Consider the following 11,461-nt stretch of genomic DNA (forward strand, 5'->3'; position numbering starts at 1 on the left):
ACTTTGAGTTGTGCTTACATTGTTGTAATTTTGTATATTTATATAAACTTGTATAAAAACGATGTCACCGCGATGTACATAGTACACTACCCACAAAGTACTTTCTGTATTAAATACATGTTATACACATAAATATACCGATAAAAGCGCAAAAATAATTTGTACACACACACATATGTTTACCTATATCATCATATCCTCAGTGTATATTTTTGTTTTTCATAGGTCTTTATTACTGCATATTGCATTAATTAATTGTTATTAATCTAATTTGAATATTCGTGGGTTAATACCCCATTCGCCCCTTCAAATACGCCCTTGCACCAGAAACACTAACTGATTTGGAAATATGTTATCTACGATGAAAATTGTTATTCTTTTAGGTTTTTTTTTTTTAAACAATTTTAAAACCCGTCGACATGAATAAATTACAAACCAACATATGAGCTTTTGGAGGACAAAATATCCAACGTTCGAGTTGCGGTTATCCGTCGTATGTTGAAAATGATCAGTAACTGAAATTCACTGGTGTTTGCACTCGCAAAAAAAAAAAAAACCGTTATAGTTTTCGCTCAACACAAATTTTCAAGACGTACGTAACGGAAATTGATTTAAAATTAAAACAGGTCTCGAACTTTGAAGCTTACCTACCATACGTTTAACGGAAAGCTCCGATTGATCGGCACGTTATCATTACAACGTATGTGTCATTATAACAATCAATATAATGCACGACTTTCTCTTTCACCATAGGTTGTTGGATTTATCGATAACACATAGTTTTAACCGGTTGTTTCCTACGAAAGTACGCCCGCAAATCGCGGTTTCTATTGTTTTGTCAAAGTTAGCGAAGCCGAAAAAGTACTACTGCCCACAAGTTGGAAGTAAATATAGTAGAAAGTATATGTGTAAATAAAAATTAAAAATGCCTTACAAAATGTTATAGAATAAGTTATAAATTATTTAAGGCGAACAAAACCCATTGTTTTAACGACTACTCCAGTGATTAGCATGTGTTTCAGTATACTAAAAGTATAGAAAATCGTGTGGATGTATCGATCCATTTTTGATATCGCATTTGATTTCATACATAAAACGCGGTCTAACGTCTTTCTAAAAATTGGGTACATTTGAAAAAATATAAGAGCTTGAATTTATCAATGAAGACGAATTCCATCATCGTTTCGTTTTAAATTGTACACTGAACGTTTATAACAATACTATTTACGTATTGCGTGGTTAAAATACTCGATTCGGATAAATATCAAAGGTTGATTAGAGATTTCAATCAGTCAAATATCTTCAAAGATTGCATGGTGGATCCGAGGAAGTAACGAAACATTTCCACACCTATTGGTAATCTTCATGTCCATTAATGTTCTTAAACTACATAATTGCATCTTCTCGACCGTTAAACTTTTGACCTGTTTAAATGTATACAGTTTCGTCCACGGCAAGTACACCCATCATCAGTAATTAATTCGTATACATTACAATTGTCATAAATCATGATCGGCTATTATTACAATAATGTACGTCGATGTTAAGTAATTTGAATTCGGAGTTTTTGTTTACACTGCATGATTTCCGACACGCGCGTATACTATTAAAATAAAATTATCAAGGGGTAATAGGGGCAAAGGTCACTTTGATTCGTTTCCTTTTAAACCCGCCACTGCCACGCGATATTCTTTCTTCGCTCCTCTCGGTGGCTGCTGGCCAAAGGTTATCAAATGCATTTTACTTATTACGACTTAATGTGTTTGCAGGTCTATTAGTTTTTTTTTATTTGAACGTCATTAATAAGACGCCTTCGCCACTTAATGTTTGCTATTAAACATGGAATAGGTGTTTTAAATTTTAAACATCAACAAATCTAATAACAGTTATGTGTCTAAATCAAAACGTTGCATAATTATATAATTAACTATATACCCATAAACTAGCTACGGCAGTATATTATTATATAGCGAACTGTAAAGGTTACGAACATCATAGTAATAGTAAAGTACCTATGTTTAATATTAGATCGAAACATGCAAAATCACTATTATTTTATTTCTTCATTATTACTATTTCAATTCAAACACTCATCAGGTTATTTTACTATTATTATGGTGTAATTAGATGAAATAATTACTATCGAAAAAAAAATAAAAAAAATAACATTACGCGCGTAATTATCGATTTAATGTTAGCAACTGTATTAAAATTATATCAGGTCATTTTGGTAATATGATATGACCTAAAAGAACGTTAGTGAGAATATTTTATCCATATATTACAGTTAAAATCACAAAATTTATTTTGATTGTAGTTTAAACTGAAATTCACAAAGACCTCAAAGTTGGGATTAGTTTTGAACTTTTTTCAGACCAAGTTTTATCTGAAATGTAAGTGTTAAGATAAAAATGTTTATCGATGTTCAAATTTGGAGAAAAATTAGTGTCTTGAAATTGACGGAGCGAATTATCGTAGAATTTAGAATTACCTAAAATATTTTTTTCGTCACATAATCTACAATTTGATACACATGAACCACACAAAGCCATTCAGTCCTTTGATGGAAGTGCGAAGTTAAGACACATTTTACACAGCGACGAAATAAACGAAAGACTAATCACGACCGGTTTAAATGGCAATAATGCACGATACTCGGTCATCATATAATATAACTATCGTTATTATTAGATATGTTTAATATGATTCTATTGTCGGCCGGTCAAAATAGGATTAATTTTTTTTCGAGTCGTGATAATACGGCCATTTGGGCAATACATGGAATAATCCTAGTTTGTTCTAGTCATAACTAATTAATATCAGTTTTTGACATGGCCATGAAGTTAGCCCCCCCCCCCTTTGACCGATTCACTTCAAACCAAATTATTTTGATTCAATTGTTATGCAATTGTTTAACATCGATAACTGGAGTTTTCAGTTAATTTATATTAATTCATTATTTTGCTTAAAATAATAATTGTGAACTATACTTAATTCTACACAACAATACATAGCATTAATAATTCTGTATATATTTTTACATAATTTTACATCGGGCTATTTTTAATTATTGTACATTTTTATTTCATATCATTCAAAATATTTTCATTTATTATTTTATCTCCAGAAGAACATGACTTGGTCTATTTGACTATTTGATTGTTAAATGTTTAAATTTGTTAAATTTGTTTAAATATCATTATATCACTGCAGATTAATTTTAAAAATGGAAACCGTAAAACTAAGTGGAATACTGCAATTTGGTATTGATAATAAGTAATAAATCTTTTAGTTTATTGTTATCGTCATTATTCGTCCGTTATCACTTTTTAATATAGTGGGTGTCCCAAAAAGGGTAAATATATTCAATAAAACATTAACAACTGCTTCGGCAGTTTTGTAAGTAATTTAACATAATTCCAGTTAAATGCATTAATTGTATATTTATTTATCATTATTATTAAATTGTTTTATTACTCTTATAGATACATTATTTCAATTAATTATTTCTAAAAAACCTTTTTGATCATTATAATTTAATTTTTATGAAAATAATTAATATAAATTTTAACAATATATAATACAAATACAATTTTACCTACACTATAATTTTGATTTGCAAATTCTAAAAATTAATTTGCAATTAATTTGCTAAATATTGACGTCGGTTTGGAATATATCGAACAAATTGGGGGGGCTGAATGAAGTTAGCCCTCCCAAACCTATTTTTTAATTTGTGACTTTGCACTTGATTTGCAAATTCTAAAAATGAATTTGCAATTATTTGCAATTAATTTGCTAAATATTGGCGGTGGTCTGAAGTGAATCGGTCAAAGTGGGGGGGGCTAACTTCATGACCATGTTTTTGACAAATTTCGAATTTTAACTACGACATAGCTACACACGCTTATTGTGATAGTATTTAATAACATTTATTTTCAACCGATCTGAAAATAATATGAACGGCACAGAGATTCGAAACTCATTATGTTGAATGTCTAATGTAGTTACTAGACTTTAGTATGTAATAAAAAGGCGCAACAGTTAGGGCAAAGGATACATAAATTATATAACGTAAGCATAACTGTAAAATATCGTACATATTATGAATAAGGTAATCAACGGCGGACACGTATATCTTGGTACAAACCTCGAGTTTTTTCTCTGAATACGTTACATACCTCCTTTGTAAAAAGAAAAAAAAAAGCTATAACACCCTAAACACGAACCTCGAATCATGGGCGTCGATGAGAAACTGAAAGAACATCTTATACAATAATTGCCAACAAAAATCGCTACGATTTATATAATTTTCAAAATTCAGCAGTATGCTTATATCAGATATATTGAAGTACCGATGTAACTTGAAATATCTACAAATATTTTGGGTAGATTTAGAATAATTTTTTTTATTATTCAGATAACATAAAAAAACGCTCATTAATGCAAAAACGATGTCACACACCAAATTGTATGAGAATTTTGCAAGAAATATCATATTTTACAGATTATAATGAATTTTTTATTATTTATTATTTATTATTTGTATGTATTTTCTGAACGTATTTAATTTTACATTTAATTTATCATTTCAAAAATAAGTTGATAAAACTCAGGTTTAGGCTACGAACATTTTTTTTCTCTCTAAAATTTCGTCGAGTACTTACGCTGGACTTATATAGTTTCTTCGTTAATTTCTTAATCACATTTCAGGACAGTCGGTATTTGCGTTAAACGAATAAAAAACAAATTCAAAACTTATTTAAATTTTTTTTTACATTTATTTGTTAACAGACGATGCCAACACAGCGGCACCTTTTCCACTACCATCTTCAGAAAGCATTATATCAAATTTAATACCGGGATTCACCAATTCGTTTACTTTGTTGACCAATAACTTATGATAAAATGGATGATATCTATATACGGACCCATCCACTCCAATTGTAACATCACTTTTGTTCATTTTATTGAGAATAACGGCAAGCCCGGCTGCTACTAGATGAGCAGATCTCTTTGAAACACATTCTGCTGCGTATCTAACATTCATGCAATCGCCATCCGTAGGGTTTTCCATCCCAATCATTTTAAGGACCTGTCTGACACTATTGTACGTTCCAGGTGGATCACTTTCAATTGTTGATATTACTTCGGTTGATATTATTTTATTATTATTATTGAGCGTTACTGGCATATGTCCGTCAAATATCAATCCGGCTTCTATCAAGTCTATTAATAATAATCTTAACAGATCTCCCATATACAAGCCGGACACCATTTTTTTCAAATGTTTGTTGACCTCTGTTTTCAGAGTTAATATCAATATGTCTGTCATAGTTTGTAAGAAATCCTTGTAGCTCTTTATTATCACCAAACGCACCCCATTCTAGATTAATAACCATTTCTGTTTTCTTCTCATCTCCTGTATACAGTTCGATATTTTTTGTCTGAAAAATTATTCGATTTAGACACAGTTTAATATGATGTATATAACTTGAAAATCAAAAAACAAAAAAAAAAAAAAAATGTTCTATACACTAGATTTATTTTATAATTTATGTTATTTGTTCTAACTTCAAGTTCAGAGTTTTTAAGCATGTTCCTGCATAATATAAAAGTATTTATACAGAACTTATTATCAAATTTACCTTTTCTAAGTAACAGGCGTTGCAACCCGTACCAACAATCAAACCTACTCCGGTTTTTGGATTTTTCCAAGCACAGGACATGAGAGTGCCCACCGTATCATTTAAAATTGCGCAAGTCTTTATATTCAATCCAGGGATATTACTTATTGACTTGTTCAAAAGTTCGACTATATCTTGACCAACAACGCCATCGCAAGTAAAGCCTTTGGTCCACCTTACGAGTTTTCCCGAATCAATGCCCAATTGTGACATTGGAAAACTAAATGTAAATCCTAAAGACAATGTTTTTTTCAGACTTCAATCCATGCGATGTCACAAATGTATTTAAACAACTGGCTATGTAATCAAATAGTTCTAATCCAGATCCAGCCATCAACTCCTTAGAAATCGCGAACACTTCTTGATCCATTTTGAAAAAGCTATTTCTTCCTAATTCTAATTTTAAAACTCGAAAATTTGATCCACCTAAATCCAGCGCTAGGAATTGTCCTTCTTCATTACTGGTAGGCATGTCGTGAACGTATGTTTGCCAACATTTAATAGTTGCTTCTGAATGGGTATTTTTGCCTAAACCTTGGTTAATACAATAGCTCATTCGATTCATGATTTCCTTCAGCTTCAAGTTTGACAGAACAAAGTTTTTGCATAATCGCCTCACTCTGATATGATTTTTCCACGTCCTTATGTGATTTAAATTTCCAATACAGCTCATGTTAGTAACTGCGATTTGCAAAATGTTCTATTCTAGAATAAAAAACTTTGAGTTTGATTTAGATTTTGATGGATTAAATTTATAAACTGAGGAAAAAAAATTGAATAACGATTTAAATATCCAAAATCGTCGTATTTATAAAATATAGTCTATAGTTTAAATGTTTATTCCATGTTCATTAATATCTACTCTTGTTTCTTGATTTGGCCAACGTATTTTTTTTAACACAATTGATTTTAACTTAATTTTGTATTTTTATAAATAGTTGTTAAATAATTATTTTCTTTAAGTATTAGTTTACTTTTTGCCATACCCATTTTTCAATCGCAGTCACTTTTAGCCAACCTATTCCTCAATTAGTTCAAATTGAATTGTTTTAAGCAATGTTTCTCAAACTCTTTTGTCCGCGGAGCTCTTATGTTTTCAAAAAAATTTACGGTGCCCCGAAAATCAGGAATTTATATTCAAGACAACAATAATTATTAATATTTCATATTGAGAAAAACACACAGTTCAAAATTTAATTTTTTTTAAAGTTCGGATTTTGTCATTTGCTATGAAAACTTTGGTCATTTTAAGTTGTATTGATAAATTTACTTCATTTAATTTTGTGATAATACTAGCCAAGTTGTGAAGTCATGATAACCAAATTTTATGAGAAGTCTTAGTTGTAAATAAAATTGGTGTCACTAAAACGTATAACTCGTTGCGCAATTCAGGTTACCAGTGTTTTTCCTTAATAACTAAGAAATTTAATAATATTTAAATTTAGATATTTAATATATGCCCACGGAGCCCCTAGGGTTCCGCGGAGCACAGTTTTAGAACCGCTGGTTTAAAGTACCTATTCTCTGTTCTGTCTTCGTATTATTATGAACCTTGGAATTGGGATCATAGACATACATTATATAATTTATATTATACATACCTACATATATTAATATGTTTAAGATTTACCTAATATCAATCCCAGATTAAAGGGTAGCCAGAGGGTCCACGCCCCCGGAGTCCAAATATATAAAGAGTCTTCTCGGCTTAAAATTACGTTGAGTGCTAATTTGTACTTTGTATAGTACCTATATACAAGAATATGTTTATTTTCATTATTTTTGTTCAAACTAACGGGCGTCGGGAACCGTCACTCGCCTACCATGTATACCGTGGACATAGTTAATGGGGCACTTGGTCAGGATTATGTGTATGGGGAACAGGGATATATTTTGTTATCGCTGTATAAAAAAATAATAACAATAATAATAACAATACAATAAAAGCAAGAAAAATACTTTTACACAGTATACTTTATTTTATTTGTAGATATATGCATTACTAGCTGAATTACCTGGCGTTGATTCAGCTATTTTAGGGTATAACTCATTGTGGAAGCAATATCATTTTTAGTGTAAATCACCAGAAATAACGTTTAAAATAAATCAATATCTAACGCATAAAACTCTTAAAAAATAAATAAATATATCTAAATCTATATTCAATTTTTTTATTCGAGCTCTTACAGGTCTATTGTGTTTATTAAAATGTAGTAACACTAAATTAAAAATAATAGAAATTAACCATAAATAAACATAAATTTATATGAAAGTTTATAAACAATGAATAATATAAAAGAGCAGTACTCGTCTTTATCACAAGAATTATATGTTTATCACATGGTTAACTATATTTAGTAAACTATATTTAACACGTAGTCGATTATCTGTCGGAATACGTGAATTATTATGTTCGTATAGTTTGCGGTACTTTCATAGGCGCAACTAAGGTTTATTTTTTTATTTTTTTTTGGGGGGGGGGGGCTTTTTAGCGAAAAGACAACACAGACCCGCGGTTTCTACGCCCCCAAACACTCCCATCTAATAAAATTAAATACGGACAAAATTGATCAATACTAAATATTATGGGTTCTGTTTACATTTTAGCAAGGTCTCATTATCCTCCTACCACTCAAACAAATCCACCGTAATTCACAAGTTAATAATACATATATATATACATATAAATTAAACTATAAAATTTTAATTTTATATTAATAAAAAATGTTTTGTCTTTAATACAAGTACACTTCTAAAATATCTTCATTATTTATCGAGTAACAACATCTCTCTCTGTAGTCAGAACAACCAAATTTGTAAAACGGTCTTGTAGCATATTGGTTCAGAACCAATTTTCGATACTCCTCATAGAAGAAAACGATCTTTCGCACGTAGCTGAGCTTAAGGGAATACTTATTGCTACTTATAACAACTTATACAGGATGGGATAAACATAGTTTTCGATCACTTTACTAATATCATTGATATCAAAATCAGGTTTGATAGTTTCCATGCAGTTTCTTGTTACAGTCATTTTTGATTTTAAAACATGAAAATCTGTTATTAAAACATCCTAAAAAAAAATTAAATATTACAATAAATTTATTTAGAAAAAAATATTATTCAAAAATATAATATTAACCTTGTAATGATTTATAAAATATAAACTTTCAACAAAATCCATTTTAATAAAACAGTCAGCTTTCATAATCAGTGAAGGCGTAACGGCAGATTTTTAAGTCCTTGGACTCAAGTCAGTGGGCGGGTATTGACCATAGGGTATCGAGTGGGTATTTAGCATGTAGAACGAATAGTGGGGGAATTCTTTTTACAAGCTACCCTTAAATTTATTTTTAGGTGGGTGGGTGGGTGGGCAAAATCCTAACAAAACTCATGAAATAAAATATTTCGCGCCGCCACTGTTCATAATCAAATTAAAATTATTTGTAGAAATATTTTACCGTTTGTTTTTATAATTTTAATACATTAATATATAATTTTACGAATGTAAGATTACAATTTTGATCAAGTAATGAAAAACCCGATTAATTACATGTAAAACCAATAGTTTTTTTTTCTATGGTCGAAATCTAAAAAAGCTTATGAATATCTTTCCTCCTAACGTGAATTGGAGATAAGTACCCGTAGGGGACGTCAATTTTATTTATTTTTTTTGAACCAGAAAACAAATTGTCTTAATGCAGCAACACCCCACCAGCGTATCGCCATCAACAGACAACGGTCGTATCGTTGTTGTTCAAAATAAATCTAATAACTGATAATTGTAGACATGATATGAAGTGCATAACACAATTACTTTCAAATATTTATTCTGTCAAAAAATAAGTACGTATGATCTAGACTTTTTCAAGAAACGCCTTTAACACTAGCTACTGAAAATAACTGAAACCTTGTGGACAATATTAAATTCTTGTTAAACGTTGACAAAAAAAAAAAAAAAAAAAAGAAGGAAAGTATTGACACACTTTCGTGTTTTTAAAAAAACTGATATTCAAACACATTTGAAAATGTTTTCAATCCTTAATTTTGTCTAAAGTATCCATCTCAAAGCCACATCAATAGTATGTACTGATTTAATTAATCCAACAATAAGTTAATTTTATTTGAAATTTATCCGAAACACCATCAATTCTAAGTCTTCAAAATGTCACCAAATACATAGTAAAGTATTCAAGCAACTTGCAACTAGTAAATTAACGCTTAACAATTATCCATAAAAAAACCCCCCCCGATTCAAGTATGCTAATAAAAAATTAACAGAAAATAAATCAGTTCACCCCTCAAGAATTCTATGATGTAATCTTGGTAATTGATAAAATTGTTTTATATCATTCTGACAATCATACCTCTGTTGTTTATAAAAATATAACTTCAGCACAGTTAACTTTTAAAGATTTATAGGCTCGGGGGAATTATGTTATGATTACAGCAGTTTGTAGAATACATAAACATGAGAAATAAGAACAAAAAAGCATTTATTATAAAATGTTCAATATTATATTTTGTTCTAAAATGTAACTAACTTGGTTCATTAATTTTCAAAATGTACTCTTACTAATTTTGTGTTTTCTTAATTTTGTACAAGGTAATAATAATATAATCGTAATAGATTTCCCGTTGTTTAGCACAATTAAAATGGTTTTATATAATTTAAACTTACAATTTAAATCGGGTATAAATGTATAATAATAGTGATACATAAATTTTATTAAACCTTAACTTTCTATATAACAGCGTAATCGATAGGCTACATATATATATTTAAATAATTAATTTACTATATAATATGTTTTAATTATTAATATGTTTTTATTTAGTTTATAATAATCAAGAAAAGCGCACCAAAAAATAATAATAATAATATTAACAACAAAAAATAAATAAAATCAGTTTGAAAAAAAAAAATGGAAATAAGATAATGTACTTTAATTATATTAGAGAAAAAAAATAATAATGATTGTCACTGGTATTATTATTATTATTTTTTTTTTTTGTCTCAAACGAGGTTTTAGTTTTACATTCATACAATAAAATAAATCGTGATAAGCAACATAAGATAAAACAAATTAATAATAATTAAAAATAAGTCATAATACAATGTAAAAAATAAAAACAAATTGGTGTTCATAATTGTTACGGTACTACAGACTAATTGACTCAACAATATTATATATATAAAAAAAATTATTTTTCTCTTAGCTTTTCATTAAAACCAAAGAACACTGTACATAACAAATTTAAGGTTATTTTTTTTTCTTTTAGTTGATACACATGTTTAAAAAATATTCTTCATTTTATTGTATAAAAATAAAAAATTGGGCACCGTAAAATAATAATTGAAAACAATATTAAATGAACTGTCACACACAAACTTACACACAATTTTTATTGCATTTGTTGTACTAAACTAAAAGTTATTTTGGAATATTTAAAAATAAAAATGAACGAGCTGAATACAGTGGCAGAACAAAAGTATTTAAAAATCTAATTAATATAATGTACTTTTTAAATATTATTATGAAAAAAAAAATTCTTTAGCACATTTTAGCCACTGGTTGAACATTCAGTCTTGGTATTTTAGAATATCAATCGGCAACTACAATTACTAAAAAATATAACAGAAAATACAGTTTAAATAATATATATAATATATATATGCATACATTACATATGATTTTTTTTTTAAATTTTATATCAACAACACAGATAATAATAATAATAATAATAATAATAATAATAATAATAATAATAAT

General features: G+C 28.7%; 1 pseudogene; it reads right to left on the reverse strand.

Annotated features, from left to right (window-relative positions):
* Positions 1-4,780: 4,780 nt before the first annotated feature.
* Positions 4,781-6,360, reverse strand: LOC112683305 (annotated as a pseudogene).
* Positions 6,361-11,461: the final 5,101 nt, after the last annotated feature.

Source organism: Sipha flava, unplaced genomic scaffold (assembly GCF_003268045.1).
Source record: "Sipha flava isolate LNK unplaced genomic scaffold, YSA_version1 223_pilon_pilon, whole genome shotgun sequence".
Taxonomy (NCBI): Eukaryota; Metazoa; Arthropoda; class Insecta; order Hemiptera; family Aphididae; genus Sipha; species Sipha flava.